Source organism: Carassius auratus, chromosome 19, assembly GCF_003368295.1.
Source record: "Carassius auratus strain Wakin chromosome 19, ASM336829v1, whole genome shotgun sequence".
Lineage (NCBI taxonomy): Eukaryota > Metazoa > Chordata > Actinopteri > Cypriniformes > Cyprinidae > Carassius > Carassius auratus.
Window position 1 is genome coordinate 6,931,741 of NC_039261.1, and position 11,740 is coordinate 6,943,480.

Genomic DNA, 11,740 nt, shown 5'->3' on the forward strand with positions numbered 1-11,740 from the left:
TATTAGCTGTGTTTGACAACTAAGAGTACCTGTTTAATGATGTCACAAATTAATTATATAATTTTGGATTCATTTCTTGTAAACTACTACTCAAAGTTTTTGGGTTTGAAAGTTTGTTTTTTTATGGTTTTGAAGTTAAATGAAGCTTGCTCGCCAATTTGCATTTATTTATTACAAATACAGTAAATGACTGTATAAAGTAAATACCGCAGTTTGTATTGTAATATATTTTTAAAACGTGATGCAAATCAGATTTTTCAGCGTTGATTACTTCACATTTCAGTGTCACATGATCCCTCAGAAAAAAAATGTGCTGATATGGTTCTTAAGAACCAGGTCTTATTATTTATCAGCACTAAAAACAGTTAATATTTATCTTTTTTATATTTCTGCAAAAATAGCGATACATTTGTCACTTCTGATCAATTTAATGCATCTTTACATCTTACTGACCCTAAACTTTTGAGTGGTTGTGTATTAGTAGATATTTCTCCATAAATAGCCTCAAAATAGCTTTAGTAATGTTTCAAAAGAGTAGCTTGACTTCTGTTGAATTGTGAGTAGCTTGTCACCTGGCACACTACAATTTCGAAGCAGCTTCAATGCCAAAGACCTTTTGTGGGTCCCTGCATAGACCTGCCAGTACTGTCTAAAATGGACAAAAGGAATATAAAAAGAAAGGAAAAGACAAAAGGAAAAAATGTTACATTTCCTTTTTGCAGGGCTATGCCTTCATTTGTCCAAACATTTCAACATAGTGTCCTCTTCTCAGCTCACTGGAGCCGAGTAATGTGAATTTCATTTATCATACGAGTGGGCACTCAGCTTCCATCCATCTGCTTTGTGCTCAGAAAACAGGGAGCCCAACATAAAGAAAAGCATGGGGGAAAAAAAGAAAACAGAAAAAAATGAAAGACCTCTTCTTCCAGAATGCTCATTTGTGCTGGCTCATCTTCATCGGCTCAGAGTTCTTGTAAGTTACTCACTGGTTTTACAATGGAGTGGGAGGTGGGAACGACATTTAATGGACTGCTCTGTTCAGATCAGATCCATCAGACAGTAGAGGTGAAGAGAGGGGAACAGCATGCTGGTCAAATGTGTCTCAGAACTGATTTTAGAGGGACGTTCTCCACAAGAGCATCTGGCATTTGCATGTGCACGAGCAGCGGCCCATGACCTGACTTGCTCTAAGCAATAATGAAGCTCATAGTTGAGTTGTATTATCATCAAAGAACGCCTTGTGTTGATTGCGATTAGGATGACAATGAGCGTCATCTGTATTGCCATGCTCTGTAAGCACTCACAGCAGTCGACAGAGCTCTCTGCTATGATGTGCCCTCTCTGTTTATAGTAATGAGTTCATCTTTACATGAACAGACGTGGCTAATTATTAATGCTGCAAGCAAAGATTAACATAATTTTGGATTCATATAAAACACTGATCTCGATCCAAATTAGAGTTAAGGTTAATAAGAGTTCAAAGTATTGAAAAATCGAATTCCCTTCTGCGTTTTAATAATAAGGACATAAGTGTAAATTTGAGAGGCAAGGAAGGTTTGTTTACTGGCTAATGAAGTGTCACAATCATGCATCTGAATTTTATTTCTTGACACTTTCTGCAGGTTACATCAATACACTAATAAAATATCAAAAACTGTCCTTCTGAGTGAGACGTATCATTCAGTCAAATGATGTGTTCAAAACTCTGATTCATTCAAGAATGAATCATGTAGTTGTCTTTATGAGTGAGTGATTGAATCATTCAGACAAATGATTTGTTCAAAGCACTAATTCGTTCAGTGTTAGGTATTTAAGCAGGGATAGTACTGACTAACACGAAAATTAAGAGCCCAGATGATGTCATTTACCTGTGAATGATAAGGTTGCCTGTGTGTGAAGAGGTGAAAGAAAAGCTCTCGGCTCAAATCGTGTACTCTCCTTGTGTTAGCCAGTTTTTTGTTTGATTGTTTGTTTTAGGACTGTGATTATCACTGTGTTTTAATAAAAAATAAATAAAAAAACATATTCATGCTTGGACTGGACAGGTGAGTGATCTCTCTCTGGGCGGCTGTTAGCTGACATATACACACACCCTTGCATCCCTACATCTTGACTGCCCCCTATGGTATTTCGCATCATGTAGGGAAAGTTGATTGGTGATTTGGATCGATAAACCAAAATAAACAATAAAATTGCAACCAAAATAAAACTCCTGGACGGCTGTAGTGAGATATATTTTTGGTTTGTTATATCAGAGGTAGATTGTGTCGTAACATTCAGGAATGAAACAAGTGTGAATTCAGTTTTTTAAATTGTTCACTCTAATAATTTATTCCAAAAGTGTTTATTCAGAAATGAATCAAGTAATTGTCTTTATGAATCGTACAGTCAAATGATTGAATTATTCAGGAATAAAACTTTTAAATAAGTTATTGCTTCACAAATGTTGTGTACAGTATGAATGTGTTTAGTATGAATTAGGGGTGTAACGTTACACGTATTCATACCGAAAATGTTTGGTATGGGTCTTTCGATTTCTTTACCTCAGGCAAGTCATCAGTGTCAACAGCTAGCCTGTTCACCAGAGAAATGAAGTCTAGAGAAGAGCATGTCACAAAATATTAGACTATATACTCATTATATTTTATACTTACCTGTAAGAGATGTCTTAATTATTTAATGTAGGCTATATATAAATAAGTAACTGTCAGACACGGTGTAAATTATTATATTTCAACAACAACTAGAAACTGTAGCCTACAATTTATAAGTTTATTTATAAATACATTGAGTGCCATATACCTGTTTGCATACAATTTTTAAATCTGAGTGTTGATTATTAGAGTTAAATGCTACAGATGCTACTTTCGGTGAGGTTGTTTCATCTTCTATATAGCCACTAATTGACTATTTTTAGAAGTAATTAAATCAAACAATTCTTTAAAAACTGATTAATTCAGGAATGGAACGAAGTATTGGTTTTGAACGAGCCTTCAAATTATTTGTGTTTTGAAAATATCACTCTCTTGTTGATACGATATTAATTATTTGTTTAAGAAAGTATTCACACTCACGCTTCATAGTAAAGTTGACTTGAATCAGAAGATGTAATGTTGTGATTAATCTCAGAGCTGAAATGTTTGATTCAAAGCTTAAATCTCTTTAGTGAATTTAGTGAATCATATAGCATGCCATGGTTTTGCTTTTTGGTTTGGAATTTTCTTCAAATATTTTCCCCAGTTTGGGTAAAGCTGTCAGGGAATCAATGGAACATTTTACATAAACTTAATGCCATGCTATTTTTTTTGCTTTTGACTGCTCTCTTGTTGCTTTGGTGGGTTCTTGGAAATCACGCATAGATATCACAGTGTCCAAACCACGAAACACAGACATAACCGTGATAAATGGCCTCCTAAACCAGTTCTGACGCAGTCGAGAAAGTCCTAAACTGTCTGTCCCATACAGGCTGAAGTGAGAGCCAGCTTATTGTATTAGTATTGTGTTTTTTTCTCTGAATTCCATTATGGGCGTATGACGTTTTTTTCTTCCCACACCATGTAATGTTTTCCTGTGAAATGTGTTTCATAAATGATTTGCCCAGACTTCATGTGTCATTTGAGATGCTCCGACAAAACTTCTCTTCCTTTGAGTGCAAGAGAAAAAAAAAAAAAACCCGTTATCTTCAAACGGCAAACTTTCTTCCTCGGGGACTCACAGACTTCATCAGTGGCGCCTTATTGTTCAGTTTCCATTCTCTTGGTTTTGAAGCTACAATAAAGCCCTATGTCTGATACTGTGTGATGTGGTTTCGTCCGAGAGAAAAACAATCTTTTATTTTTAAAGAAAATCCCATATTCCCAAATGAATTGATAATTACAAACAGGATCGTTGAGATCTATGGCTAATGCGGAGACTGAAAATATGGTCTCTCTGTTGGACGACATGTTTTATGAGGTTGGAGAGTGAAAATAATTAGAAATTCTTATGATGGTTCTGAAAAGACAGGGTGATAAAAGACATACGACCCACAGCTTGCGAGCTGACTGTTGGGCATGTCTTTTCGCTCTGCGTTCGTTTTTGCTTTGAGGCATGAGTGTCAGTGGGCCCTTTTCTTTTACTTTAAGAGCGAAGAGGAGAGCTAGCGTGAGAGAGGAGCGTGGTGGGTCAGGGTTTATGAGTAAGCACATTTAGTAATAGGGATTACACTGTCAGTTTAGCTGGTGATGATTCCCTATGCGCAAATGTGGGTCAGGAAGACTTAAGAACCACCTTATTTCTGTGTGTGTGTGTGGAGAGAAATGCGAGATTCCATGCATTTACACCAAATATGTGAGCACTGTGACCCTGCACTTTTTAGAAAAGAAATTCTATATATATATATTTACACTAGATATTCATATGTTTTCTTAAACAGTGTTTATTCAATTCAATTCAAGTTTATGTACACATTGCTGAAGAATTGTCTTTCACCCCTTTGAACATTACCATAACATCTCAACAACATTCTTACATTTTTAGCATTTTTGGAATAACATGGCCTACTCATCTGTCTTTCACAAGGCTATCCTTGTTAGATTTTTTTTGTCATCACAATTAAATCATATTTTCATACTTTTTGCATAATTTGACAATGATTGATAGAAGTGACGGTGTAAAATATTCTGTGATATATATCCTGATTTTCTTTTTTCGTCATACATCATGCCTCATATTTCATCTCAGACAGGCTCTTCACTGACACCGTTGTCTCCTTGGTAAGCAACTAACTTTAGAAAAAAAAATTCAAAGTTGTAAACAAATCATATTTCTTGCATTTTGCAAGAAAATAAAATTTCTTTCTTTCTACTTCAAAATGTCATGTTTAATTAAATGTTTCTTCCTGTTTCTATGTAATTATTAGTAAAATTTACGTAATTTACGAATAAAAGTGGTTTCAAGGTAAACCTCAACTAATTCCACAGTTGAAAATCAGACATAACGTTTGTAAAAAAATTCTAAATCATGCTTATGCAATAAATATTAGCAAAACTTTAATTTCTATTTTTTTTATGAAATAAAAAGAGATATTACATTTGTAAAGTTTTAGTTTAGTTTTAATGTGTTTTCCCACATTACATCAAGAAATAAGTTTTAATTTGACATTTTAATTAAAATTCACTTCTTATACTTAAACAGACTTGTAAACAGTGTGTGTGTGTGTGTGTGTGTGGTAATATGAAATGCTAGAAATCCTCTTAACAAGCACCTACCCAGTGAATATAATGCATTTATGTAGCTATCGTCTGAGCAGCTCCATACAGAAGTCAGTTACTGTTTAATAGGATGGCCTGTCATCATGAATGAATCCGGTTCAGATGAGGTCTATGAAAACAATGTTTTTTCAAAATGTCAATAGACCAAGACTAATGAAATTTTAATGAGACTTCTAAAATGATATTTTTGCTATGCGGCATAGTTTCTGCTAGAACAGCAATAAACAAGGAATGTCTTTTCCTCCGGGGATAGATTCAGAATTAGGAACCAGATATTGCCAAGAATTGCTTGGTTAGGGACCATTTGTAAAAGTACAGAAACTGAAAGTAGTTTTTTTTTTTAACTCCCAAATTGATAGTCGACCTCATTGAGAGGTAAAAACCTCCATCCCGAACATTTCCACCACCATGTTCACTGCCATTCATGATCAGAACAGATTAATCATTCATGCTCTTTGAAAATAACTCAATCTAGTAGCATCATTTTGTTTTATTTTTTCCATGAGAAATACAGACATGTAATAACTGTACTTATATGAGCCAAATTTATGTATACAGTATATGCAATTTTTACCAAATAGTGGTGCTGTTGCATAGGAGGAGAAATAATCATTTCTAGAAGCAAGTTGAAATTATTGCTAGTTCGTCATGTTGACATTCTGGACATTTTCATGAATACATGGTTGTTTCTGGTATCTCTGCAGCACAGGCATGTCTGAGGTCTAAAATTGTTTCCAGTCTTTAAAAGCATAACAGATGCGTCTTCTTAGGGCCGTGCGACTGTGACATGTTCATTGACACGGCTTTGAACATGAACACTCGGCAACGTTAGGACCTCACACATTCACAGCTGACATTTAAAGGACAGCGTAAAGCTGCGAACAGAGCATCCGTGTGTGTGACACATTGCTGAAATGACATCTCAAGTCTCTTTTGCAGAAGAAAAAGGGAAGGTGGGTGTACATGTGAGTGAATTCACAGAAAGCAGGCTAACCTTTGGCTGCAGGTGTCTGTATGGAGGCAGACGTGTGGGCCCACCCCTTCATGAAACCATTTGTTCACAATCTAGTAGAGTAAAGGCTGACTTGTCATCTCTAGAGTTTAAAACAGAGGTCTGTCAAATGTCAGAGAATGGATTCTTGAGTAGCCAATAAGACTTTGGTACTAATACTGTACTGTGACCTCCACATGAACACAGAAACGTAGCTACAAATAGTGAAGCTGTTAGTTCTTTCACTCTATATTTCTCAGTAGAAAGGTGCTATTTTGGATGTGGTTTATTGATTTCATAGCATGGTATGTGTTGCCTCTCACTATTAAACTACATTTTGCATGACAATATCTCAGCAATCAAACCTTTTCTGTTAGCTGTGATATCTGAGATATCTGATTCATGAATAATTCACTCGCGCGAGTCAGTTCATTTCAATGAATGGGTCATAGGGCTTAGCACAGCTACTATAATTGTGTTACTAACATTGTTGCAATTTGGTTACTTTTTTTTAGACATTTGTTCAAACAATTAAATGTATTTTAGAGATGCTTTATTCTTAACAAATGCACCTCTTCTCATTTACACATATACTACTTTTCTATGTAATATATTCTGTTTTTTCTATATACTACTTTTCAGAAGTCTTTTATGCTCTCCAAGCCTGTATTTCTATGATCAAAAACAGTAAAAGCTGTAATATTGTGAAAAATTTAAATGTGGTCCTTAAAATAAAGTGTTACCTTTACATCTTCACATTCACTTTTGAACAATTTAATGCTTCCTTACTGAATATGCATTTTATGAAAGTATAATAAAATAATTAAGTACACTGAATTTATTTCCCAGAACTGATAGTACTTAGATAGTACTGAGTAATATCAATTAACTACATGTACTTATATATAGTTAGGGTTAGGATTAGGGTTTGATTTAGAGTTACTTGCATGTAATTATTCATAATTAATTTGTTATTATAATAGTAAGTACATGTAACGTGTAACAAGGACAATTTAAAATAGAGTGTCACCTTAAATATAAGCTAATAATTTACAATGCCACATTGGTTGATTTAGTAGAGAACCTCACTTTTTTATGAAAGGAATAATTTATTTCTGTAGTCTCCATCAAGAGGACTGTCATAAAGTTTGAAATTAATTTCTATGGTTGCACACATCAGAAATAATCTGAACTTATGTTCGACAAATAATAAATATTGCAGTATGAGCATGCACTGGTGCATTAGTTTCCACTGCTAACCCCAGAGCTCAGAGAGAAACTAAGAAAATAATTATATTAATATCTTATTTACAGACAAAAGTGTATATGTGTTGTTGTTGTTTTAAACCAGTTTCTGTCTGAGCTCTGAGGTTAGCAGTGGAACATAATGTGGTGTTGTGTGTTCATACACCTGGAGTGAGGGCAGACATGTGCAGCTGATGAATGCTGCGGCCCATCCCAGGTGACAGGACCAACCGGCTATGAGCTGACAAGAGTCCCTGGAGAGTTCATCCAGACCCCTGGCACGACTGCACACACGTTTGCTTAGACACACTCTCATTCAACCAACATTCTGTCTAAAGTGGTAGGGGCCCATGTCATAATATATATATGTCACTGCCTAAGTGACGGCACCATGGACTCATGGACTCCAGCTATGGTGGACATAGAGGACATGATGGGTCCATTTGTCATCTTTCTGTCAGGGTCCCTAGGGTGTTACGGGGGTGGTGATGGATTGGACTGAGGGAAGCAGTGGGGGGTATTGATTTTCATGTCCAACTTTGCCATAGGAACCACAGGGAGGCGTAGTTACTGTACCTGTTGTTGTCAACACTTATTTGGCAACTTTGTGCAACTATGCAGTCCAGCCTTTGCAGAATAATGGGACTATACTCTCATTCCGGCGTGATAATCAAGGAACTTTGCTGCTGTACCATGGGCGTAGCAGCACAATGATACTAGTCCCTAGCTAGTTAGTGTAGTTGCAGATTTGCTGGAGACTATTTTCAGGTGCTGCGTAATATCATTGTGTTATATCATGATCTATGCTAAGCTAAGCGAAAACCACTGATGGTAGAGGAAAACTCTGGAGGTGATTTACAGACGAGAATGTATTTTTCATAAAATATATGAAATTACAGACATGAAAATGAATGGCAAAATAGCATGTGAATTTGATATAAGATTAGTTTCGATTCAACGTTGATGTTAAAATGACATCATCAGCCTAATCAGATCATTTACCTATGCGTGACAGAGTGACAGCCCAATGTAACGCAAAATGATGAATCACTTTTTCCCCCCTCTGCTTTGTCTTTGTGGTATTTAGTGATCCGTGCATCAAGAGAAGCGAAGCAGAATAAGATTGAAATCATCGGCCCACACATGCTGTGCGTGCTGGGAGGGGGCCAAGGGGCTGCTGGCTGTGGGGTGATAAAAACTTAATTGCTGAATGCTGCTTTACAGTCGTGTTTCTGCGGTGAGGCTGTGAATAAATTCCCCATGACAATGTCTGTGCTCTGTGAGTAAACACAACACTGGCAGGTCCTTGTTTGCATATTGTTAATTTGTCCACGTCGCAGCGCGGCTCCACGGTGCTCTTGGAACCGATGTCAGCCGTCACGCTGCCACCCGTGCCCTTCCGCCCGCCGCCCACTGACATGTTAACATTTGTCTGAGAAATGCCAGGCCACGGATGTGACATGGGGCGGCCTACCACATGATCTTGGACCAGGGTGATGGACCTGCATGGGGTGGAGTGGCAGTACAATTTTAACCCTGTCTGAAACACTTCACATGCAAAGTATACCCCCTCTTTGGGTCTAATGAGGCCATATTCCTAAATTAAAGATGAATTCTTCACTCAGTTTGTTTCTGATGCAGCTTGGACTGAGGGTGGAAATGACAATCGACATGAGGAAAGCTGTCAGTTAGCTCACAGGGGTTTCACAGAATATGTTCCAGTAACACTAACTGGCTTTCTGTTTAGTGTTATACAAAAGCAAGCTGTCTGTAAAAAGTTACAGCTACGAAACTATATGCATGGCTACAAAATGAGAGATGAATTAACTGGATTAATTAACACCATCAATTTACCTTCAAGTCTCGAGTGATATGTCAGTAAATATGTTAATAGAGTTGATCTTGGTATGAAATAAATGTATTTTTTAATATAGGAATTTAGGGACAGTATATAATACATCAAAAGTTTGACACAAATTGACAAAGTTGTACAAAGTCAGACAAATCTTAGCAAATGTAAATTTTTTTACAAAACGTTTTTGTTGTCCCGTTATGTTCTCATAAAATTTTGTTCACAAAAAAAAAAAGGGTTTATTACCCTTCAGGTTTAAGGATACGCTATTTAAAATACTTAATCATTTTGTTGCCCAAATCTGGTTTCTTTTAACAATGAGTTTGTCAGTGGCCGAGCTGGGGGAACTTTTAATTGAAACGAGGGAACAAATAGAGCCCTGCATGGACCCGCCGTTTTAAAATCACTATTTTAAAACTAAATAATTCATATTGAAAACAAAAATTCTTTCAATATGTAATTCGTGAGATGCATTTCTCTCTAAAGGCACGTCTAATGAGGAGATGGCAAGTCAGGTTCATCAAATTAATTTTTGCAACATTAACTCAGAAAACATTAGTTTATTAACAAATTCATTAAAATATATCCCTTCACTATTTTTTTTTGTTTTTTTGCTTTTTGGCCTGCTGTGTCAAAATTGTGTTTGCATTCAGTAGCCTATACAGCAGGACATTGAAAAATAAGATTAAAAACAAGACTGACATCATAATATTTTAAGAATAAAGTAAAAATTACTATAGTAAAATCATGTTCTATTGCATGCAGTTAATAATGTGAAAATTCCAACTATAGGCCTACTCCTCAAAAAAAAAAAAAAAAAAAGTCTGTAGCATCTGTCATTCTTTAGATTTTATATATTTTTTAAATTCTGATTGATATATTTACGAGAGATTCATTTGTATTAAATTTTTCAGATTTTTTTCAACATGCATTCAAATATTCATGTTTATTTCATGCTGCAAATATTAAAGAGGAAAATATCAGCGATTCATATGCAGTTTGAACTGAGGCGAATTATCTCACATTAAAAAGAGTAAAAACATGTTTATTGTTTGATGTTTAAAGACTTAGACTGCGTAGTAACAAAGCACAAAGCTTTGATAATAGAGTGGCTTACGTGCTACAAATAAAGAATCGACCTGAAAATTTGAAACATAATTTCCAGTTTGTATTTCCCGTACAAATTTATTTGCATATGGGCTCAGAGCTGAATCGCTACGCCACTGGAGTTTGTGTTTCTTCTGTTGTTTGTTTTGAGCCGTTGTGAATGTGCTGACTAGCTGCTGTCATGGTCCTGCTCACTATATGGAACATTACAACCACAAATCCAAACACCAAGACTCTCAGCTCTTATTGATCTGTCAAAAAGGTGAAAAGCTACAATTACAAAAGCCCCTGCACAATACGATAAAAACTGGGGAAAGTCATTTGCTTGTACAGCTTTCGAATAACTTTTTGACGTTTGACGTCAGTTTGGTTTCATAGATTTAATAGCAGGTTTCAGGGGAGAAGACCATTTGTTGAGGCAAACAGCGAAAGAAAAAAAAAACAATCACTGAAACATATTTTCCGTTATTACTGGCATAAATCGCAAGGAGAGGCCACGTTTGCTACAGAGCTAAAGGTTTTAACTGGAGATAGAGTGGATGATGGGATTGCAGGGGACATATATATATGAAGAAAGGTGGAATTTGTGTGGAGAACAGAAGGAGGTGTTGAAGGATTAGATGTAAAACACATTTAATCTTGATCTCCATCACAAAATGTGTGTGTGGGTTAGGTTTGGCCTATGTTGTGACGAGGTTAATAAAATGTATTTTTTCACACAAATGTGCTTAAAATAATGCTCAACATACAGTAAACGTCTGCACACATGGTTGAGCTCATAAATGTGCTAATTTTATTATTCAGTAGAGTTTTCTGCCAGATCAGTCCCTCTCACCGATGATGTCTCTTGGCCGGGTTGTTGTTTTGTCTCTGAATTAGCAGTCTCAAATGTACTCCTTGTGATACACAGATGCATTTTCCAGAAGACTATTTATAATAAGCCTGAAGTGTAGCTCCAGTAAAAAAAAAAAAAAAAAAAAAAACATTATTATGGGAAAAATGTCACTATGAATGCCTCAGAAACGTCTGTCCCTGCCATTCCACACTGATTTATTCTGCGTCTGTAGACGTGATGATTTTTCCAAAATTCTCGTTATTTGGCCAAAATGTGTAACCGGAGTCCCTCTTCATCACGTCAATGTAATGTTGCTAAAGCATTTTTTGAGTAGAAAATAATTTCTGTTAGTACACTCTAAATGCTAATTAAACTAACCCTAAAAAGTGCATTACTCTTACTTTTTTAAAAAGACTAATTGATGGAATCATTCTACTGCATGATGCACCTATGGCGTT